The 7713-nt window shown below is 34.6% G+C and overlaps 1 long non-coding RNA gene across 1 annotated transcript; it reads right to left on the bottom strand.

Moving 5' to 3' along the window:
- Positions 1-1041: 1041 nt before the first annotated feature.
- On the bottom strand, positions 1042-7466 carry LOC145982480 (uncharacterized). The gene is made up of 4 exons (XR_014441062.1): positions 7377-7466; positions 4110-4157; positions 2904-2984; positions 1042-1139 (listed from the first exon to the last, which is right to left on the bottom strand). It is a non-coding gene; the product is annotated as an uncharacterized LOC145982480 (long non-coding RNA).
- Positions 7467-7713: the final 247 nt, after the last annotated feature.

The following is a 7713-nucleotide window of genomic DNA, read 5'->3' as shown; positions in this document are numbered from 1 at the left end:
ACATGAAACTTGAAAGGCAAGTGTTAAAGTCTCAAGGGCTTGCTACAAGTTAACCTGGAACTTGCAAAGTAGGTGTTAAAGATCTGAGGCTTGCTGGAACTTAACCTGAAACTTGCAAGGCAGGTGTTGAAACTTGCAGCAAGTTGACCACAATCTTGCTGGGCAACTAACACCAGCAGGTGGTGGGTCCGAATAAGATAAAGAAGTAGTAGGAAAAAATGGTGTATCAGAGAAAATTAAACCAATAGTTACACAGTAGTTACATAGAAAATGTGGTTTCTAATGAGTGTGTGTAACTATTGATATAATTTTCTCTACTACACCATTTTTTCCTACTAGCCCTTCATCTAATTCAGACCCACTACATGCAGTAGGGTAAATATTCCCACCACAGAACCAAGTAGTCACATTTTTAACCAATATTTCCAAATCTAAGGACGAATGATATGTAAAATTGACACTAACTACTAATTGATAAAATGAGTAACATGAAGAAAAATGCAAAAAAGAAAAAAAAATTGTCTAAAACTAAATTCAATGCCATTAAATGTACATGAAGCATATACGAACTATTTTGTAATTCTTATGCACTCATCAAACTAATTAATAGTCTCCAATAAAAATACATAAATTTGCTGCAGAAAATAAAATAGCTAAACACATGGAAAACACTTGAACTATTTTTTTTAAAAAAGAAACAAAAGATATGGACTAATTAGTCGGAGAAGTATGAATAAATCTCTCATCAAAGGGAAAGTGAATTTCTAGTTAAATATATTCATTTTGAGTTTACACCCAAATCCAGCAATGCACTTCCCCCAAAATTATATTGGACAAGACTTTACTACATTTGCAGCCTGCGGTTGTAAACAGATTATTGTAATCTGATCAAAGTGAAAGTGGATGTAGTGTTATAGATGTGGCATTCGTTCATTTTATAATAAAATTGCCGTTAATAAATTTCACCTGTAGCTTGAAAGTAGGCATAAAAGAAAAATACCACATGTGTAATTTCAACTCATTATTTATATTTCTCATGTTTTTACAGATCATGTATTCATTCAGTCTTGTAAGGGGTCCTTAGTCAGGCTCTTCCATCACTTCCTGTTGTGTCTACGTGGGCTTCCAGCTTCATTTCTCTGAAATAAAAAATGGTGGAAAAAATAAGATTCGTGGCATCAATTCAAGTTCCATTACTCCACACACACAAAAATACATTTCTGGGTATGGCTGAATTTACAGTGTACTTCAGAGGTGTGACATTATCAATACTTCATTACTTCAACATTGCAAGAATTCCTAATTTTTTTGATTACATGTGACAGTTTTCAATGCATTATAAAATGCGACATATTCTTTGTTCTTTTAAGCTGATTTTACACACACATACATAGAGCAAATGATACTAAACCTTCGATTTAAAGTTATATCTCAACTACCATGCATACTCTCAAGGAATCCAACCTTGAACCTTTTTTTTACTAGGCGGTGTTAATTTTTTTACTAGGCGGTGTTAATCTTTTTTTTTTACTTCACATTTCTGCGAGTTTTGGCTAATCATGAAGATGAGAATGTTGATGATATGATAAAATTGGTTAAGAGACACTCACAACGAACATCCATGTCCCGGCTGAGATTAGAACCCAGGTTCTCTGGCTTCATAGAGTGATAATATTATCATTGAAACAATATACTTGGATACTAGAGACCCCAATACATACACATACAAGCATGAGCGTATAATTGTTACTTCTGTTTGTAAACTACAACATATTTTTGTCACAAATTGTTTTCTATCAGAATAATTTCTTTGGTAGCTAGAATCCACGAATTAAAATAAAAGTAACATTTCTGAGCACCACAGCTGGAATAAAGCATGTTAATGAAGACCCTTACCTACAGTCTCGCACAGTGCTCTGAATTTCTCTTTTAGCTTATTTCTCACACCCCTCCAACTATAAATGAACACTTGCCTTTGTCTGTCAAAATCTTATTGAATTATATTTTGGGTGAACTGTCTGACAGACATACCATAGTAGTTTTATTTTTAACATTCTCCTTCTAATGGCTCGTTACTAATTTTTAATTTCAGCAAAATATTACATATAACTTTGAACTCCTGCTTTTCTGACAAGATAAAATATAGACATTTTAAGAATTTGGAATTTCCCCCCTCCCCTTCCCCAACACAACTGTTACAATTTGTGGCCCATTTTCTTCCTCATTGCATAAATTAACTTATATTTCTTTAACTATAAAATAATAAATGAAAGCTGCTTTAAAATAGTCTTCTGTAACCATGTAAAGTAATGTAAAACACGTCAGAAATTGAGAATAGTAAAACAGGTAATTTACAGATCAAAATCAAAGCAGCAGTCTGACAGACCCCTCCATACTAGTTGTGTGATTATTGACATCCATAGTACTTGTAGGTTAATAGTAAATATTTTTTTTAAAAAAACAACTAAACATAGTTTTTATCAAAATCAAATATAAAATGCTATTTTGGTGTTAAAATCTAAAATTGCTTTTAAAACCCTAAGGTTCTCTACCTTCATTGGTGTCTTGTAGAATTTTGTGCAGAACATTTACATGGAGATGAATGATGAAATTGATGGACATTCACAAACATCCATGCCCAGGCCAGGATTCGAACCCGGGACTCCTGTATATGTATGAAAAGATAACAGTTTCTCTGCATAACTGCTATCAATTCCTGCCAAGATAAGAACTCAGACAATCCTTAACAATTTGAATTACACTAATTAGTGTCCAGTGCTCGGAAGGCCAGTGCCTGCCAAGCCGATTTTTAAATTTAACATTTCACGTTTGTCAAAAACAATGTATTCAACATTCTGTATTTATTGAATATAAAACCAGAAAAGAAATGTAAATCTACTTACTCACTATTTTGGTGCGTTTTGGCCTGGTTTCTCCACACGTTCTCATCCCTTGCAATACTACTGCTAGTGTCCTACATGCACCTGGAACAGAACAATAACATTTTGTGTTTCTTGAAAAAAATACTCAATACTTTACGAACAAAATGAAACCTAAATTATTTAGGGACACTTCAGTACACTTCAGCCCTGACACAACAGTACTTAAAAGTTACTTGGTATGAAAAAGAAGAAGAAAGAAAACATTGCACATAAATTATCATATTCAATTTTTATAGCAGTTACAACAGGTCAATGCCCTAAAATGTCTCTATAACAAGGTTACTTTGCACAGTCATGAACACTTGTGGATTGTAACGATTCCATTGAAAGTTAATGGAATTGTTATAACCCAGAAGTGTCCGTGACTGTATATACAATATACCATAAATAGGTTAGGATGAATAAAATTTTATTTCAATGATACTCAAAAATATGTCATTTTCCTGGCCATTGACAGAGAGCCCCACGAACCATTGATGGATAGCCCCAAAAACCATTCACGATAGCCCCACGGACCATTCATTTCCGGCTAGGTTAGGTTAGGTAAGCGTAGTTAAAAAAAAAGAAGAAAAAAATCTCATAAAAAAAAAGGCACGTTTGGAAACACTGGCGAGATGCTTGCACAATCTGCAGGTACATGATGGAAACAACAGCATAATGTCGCTTTACAGAAAATGCAAGTTCTTTACATAAAAAGTTATTATTTCTTGTTCTACAGCATTCTATGGTGAACTTTTCAGTTTCCGCGAAAGAAAATACCTCGAAGAACTTCGACAATGCTACAGAAACTGATTTCAGTACGTAGTTTCTCCTGTATATTTGAAGAAATCCGTTCGGGCGATATCGCATATTACAAATTGCAGTGAAAAACACAAAAAAATCTGACTTTACAGACCAGCTTTGCAAAAAACTGACAAAGATCAAAAACATTTTTTTTACTGTCAATATTAACCATTTTTCATTTGCATGGTTACAATAAAGTGCATGACATGGAATCAGTTTGAGTTAATTTTGAAAATATGGTTTTCACAGTAAATCTGGATAATTCTTGTGATCATGAAGGCTACTGTCATTGCAAATGGTTGCACAGATATTAGAAAGCCAAAATATTTCATGTATCACTAGAAATATAAGGTTAAAGCAAAGGACAAAAACTATTATACTCACAGGAAAAAGGTTGACTAATTTCATTTCCAGTGGAAAGCTATCTGTCACCTGCAAAAGAATCAAGAATTAGTTAGTACAGATTAAATATAATGAGGTACAGTTACTCTTATATTACCAAACAGTGACAGTTAGAAAAAACTTGGTTGTGACTATTATCTTGTAATCAAAGAGTCTAGACTTAGTATCCCGATGGAGGTGATGCAGTGAGATTCACATCAAACAATTATTTTTGAAGCTCAATATTTGTCCGTTCCTCATTTCAATAGTGGCATTAAATCTATCAAGATAAAAATTAGGCCTCTGTACACAACTTTAATGTTAAGACAAAATATACACAAAACAGACATGTCACTAAATTTATGTTGTGTAAAGCACAAAAATGGACTTATTAAAATAATAAGAGACGTAATTTTCGAGAGTGGACATTTGGTCACCAGCTCCTTCTATAACATTTGAATTTATTTCTCGCATAAAATTTGATTGGTTTCAAAAAAAAAATGAAGTTTCTGGTGCATGGAAATAATGGAGTTTGGGGGTTAAAATGAATTCTGAAATAGTTAAGTTTTTCTCACAACGAACTTGTAAAGTAATTTGGTAACGGTACCAAATGTTTAACGATGTTCCCAAATTTTATAGAAGTATTAAGAAGTGCTTTAAAATACTGGACACATATGTGGCTGATTTCCATGTGAGGCTCAAAGGGGGCATGCATTGGAAGCATTTAGTGATGTCATTTTAATTCTAAAAGCCATCAACCTGACTCACCTAGCCTAACAAAGAAAGCATTTAGAGATGGTTTGTGAATGTTAGAGCCCTAAACTTAACATGCCTAACTTAGCAACGAAAGCATCATAGCTCTGTCTCCAACGCATGTGAAGTAAATGGTAGTGGTAGCCCGTATCCAAGCTTACATTAAGTGAATATCTGTTCACAAACAATCACATAGGAGTATACGGAAGCAAAAAAAATTGGGTAAATGTCTGTTATATCGGAGACACATTAAAATCCGATATTTTGTGTTTCGGATGGTTCGTACTTACCAATTGTGTATTGCGTACCATAGTTGAAGGTGCCATTATGCTTTTTACACGAAAATAACTACGATTTTCACAATACGAGTAATTCTTTTGGTTCCTTTCTTCCGTTGCAGAACATACAATATGGCTCACACAGCTGTGGATCATTGCGCGTCGGGCTTGTGTTTTGTCGATTTGGAGTGGGTATGCAGTGTTTCTACCTTCTTAACTTTCGTGTTCATTATGTCATCACAAACCATTGATGGATAGCCCCAAAAACCGTTCACGATAGCCCCACGAACTATTGACGGATAGCACCACGGACCATTTCCAGCAAGGTTAGGTTAGGTTGGTTTAGGTAAGCATAGTTAAAAAAAAATTCTCGTAAAAAAAAGGCACGTTTGGAAACACTGGCGAGACTGCATGACTTCCGACACTCGGCCATCTGCAGGTACATAATGGAAACAATGGCATAATGTTGTTGCTTTGCACAAAATGCAAGTTTATTATATCAAAAGTGCTTATTTCTTGTTGTGCAGCATTCTACGGTGAGAAAATACCTCCAAGAACGGTAAGAGTCAAGTTTACGTCCATTTCCTAAGAAATACATGTCATATATCGTTGGAAAGGTTATTTTATAAGGAATTCAACAAAGTAAATCCCAAGGCGAGGAAAAATTTCCTGGAGGAGAAAATCGAGAAAAACCGATGTTGTCCGGATATGCGTGATTGAACGTACTGAGGACATTTTTCAATGATGAAGCACATATTTAGGGGTGAAATGAGTGCTAATGGAACCTAACCTAACAGGCCTAACCTAACCTCATAGGCATACCTCGTTCCCGTGAATGGTTAGTGACAGAAAGTGTAAAAATAAAAACTTACTTACTCTACGGATGCCGGAGCGCCGACTGTCTGCTAGCACGGTTTTGTAAACAGGCAAGAAGGAGTGTGCAAAGAAAGACGTAAACAGGTAAGAAGGAGTGGACAAGAAGGATGTAAACTAGACTCTAGCTTCAAGAACTTTCAAAATGCTACAGAAACTCATTTCCGTAAGTGGTTTCTTCTGTAAAACTGAAGAAGTGTGTCTCCGATATAACATACATTTACCAAAAAATCGTTCTTCAGAAAGCATGGGATAAGTTATCACTCATATTCCAAAGCAAGTTTTACCAGACATAAATAGGAATCCAATTGTGTAAAAAAAAGGTAAGACTGCAGAATATGGGCTGCTTCGGAGGAAAGCGATTCCTAATTCTATGGTAATGGTTTGAAGTTATTAATCAGGAAAAGTAACTTTCAAGGTGCAGAAATGTGTAATTTTCGAAAAAAAACCAAAAAAAACAAGAAATAAGAGTTCAAGATGGGCACTCTTGAAATCGTGGCACTGCACAAATGTAGTGAAAGCAAAAAAATGCCTATGTTGTTAGGTAGCTAGGTTTAATTCTTTTAGCCTAAATAATAATTTGTCATTGTATTTATGCTAACAAAACCTAACCTAACGTTGTAGGCATTCCTCGTCGAAATAATGAAAAAAACTGTGCGTAAACAATATGGACGCGAACGAATGGAGAAATGCATAGCTTTTAGTAGCACGAAAAACATTTTTCATTGTATTTATGCTATTGGAACCTAACTAACAGGCCTAACCTAACCTTGTAGGCATTCCTCGTCTCAAATAATGAAAGAAACTATGTGTAAACAATATGGACACGAACGAATGGAGAAATGCATTGCTTCTAGTAGCAGGAAAAACATTTTTTCGCACAAAAATATAATACTAATCGAAAAAATAACACCGGAAAATGGAAGCAAAATGTACGTACTTTCAGGGAATATAAATTTTGTTCGTCTACGTAGAGGAACATGATCTGCAGTGAGACCCAATTCTTACCATCATTAATCTCGAATGAAATCACTTTATATACCATGAACACCGTTGAAATTTAAAAAGTCTCAGATTTTAACTGCATGATCTAAGCCATGCGTACAAATCCAGCTGATTTTTTTTCTTTTTAAGAGCAATCTAATCTAACTACGTGACTCAACAAAAAAGCCATAAAAGAACCTCGCCCGCTAAATAAATGCAATATATTTTTTTTTACCATTTCTGTCATTTTCCCAGACAATGCTAATAGTATTGTGAAAATATATACGGTATTGTTTCGTATCTCACATAGGTGTGCGTTTTTACTGAATTGTTTTAAACCAGTTTTAATTATTACTTATGAATTGTATAATTATTTACTTACCTTAGTGGTCACAAAATTCTTCTCTTTCTCGTTTAATCGGCATGATAAACCACACGAAAGATTTTTGTTTGAAGTACTTGTGATCATGTCGCTATCACAAAACAAAAGAAACCGTGTGCGTACTTTTGCATTCATCTTTCATTAATGAGCAATTCTACATGACAAATACACTCTTATTTCAGTAATGACCAATTTTACATGACAAATAAATCATTAGCATATTTTTGAGTTAGTGTTTTAAGTCCACTTTATGCACAGTAAGGCTAATCGGGACTGGACCTACAGTTTAAGGTGGGATCCGAGCCACTTGTGGAACCCGGGACCCCTTGAATACAAG

Source organism: Lepisma saccharinum, unplaced genomic scaffold (genome assembly GCF_977018435.1).
Source record: "Lepisma saccharinum unplaced genomic scaffold, izLepSacc3.1 HAP1_SCAFFOLD_188, whole genome shotgun sequence".
Taxonomy (NCBI): domain Eukaryota; kingdom Metazoa; phylum Arthropoda; class Insecta; order Zygentoma; family Lepismatidae; genus Lepisma; species Lepisma saccharinum.
Note: the sequence above shows the minus strand (reverse complement) of the source record. Positions and strands in the feature narration are given on the sequence as shown.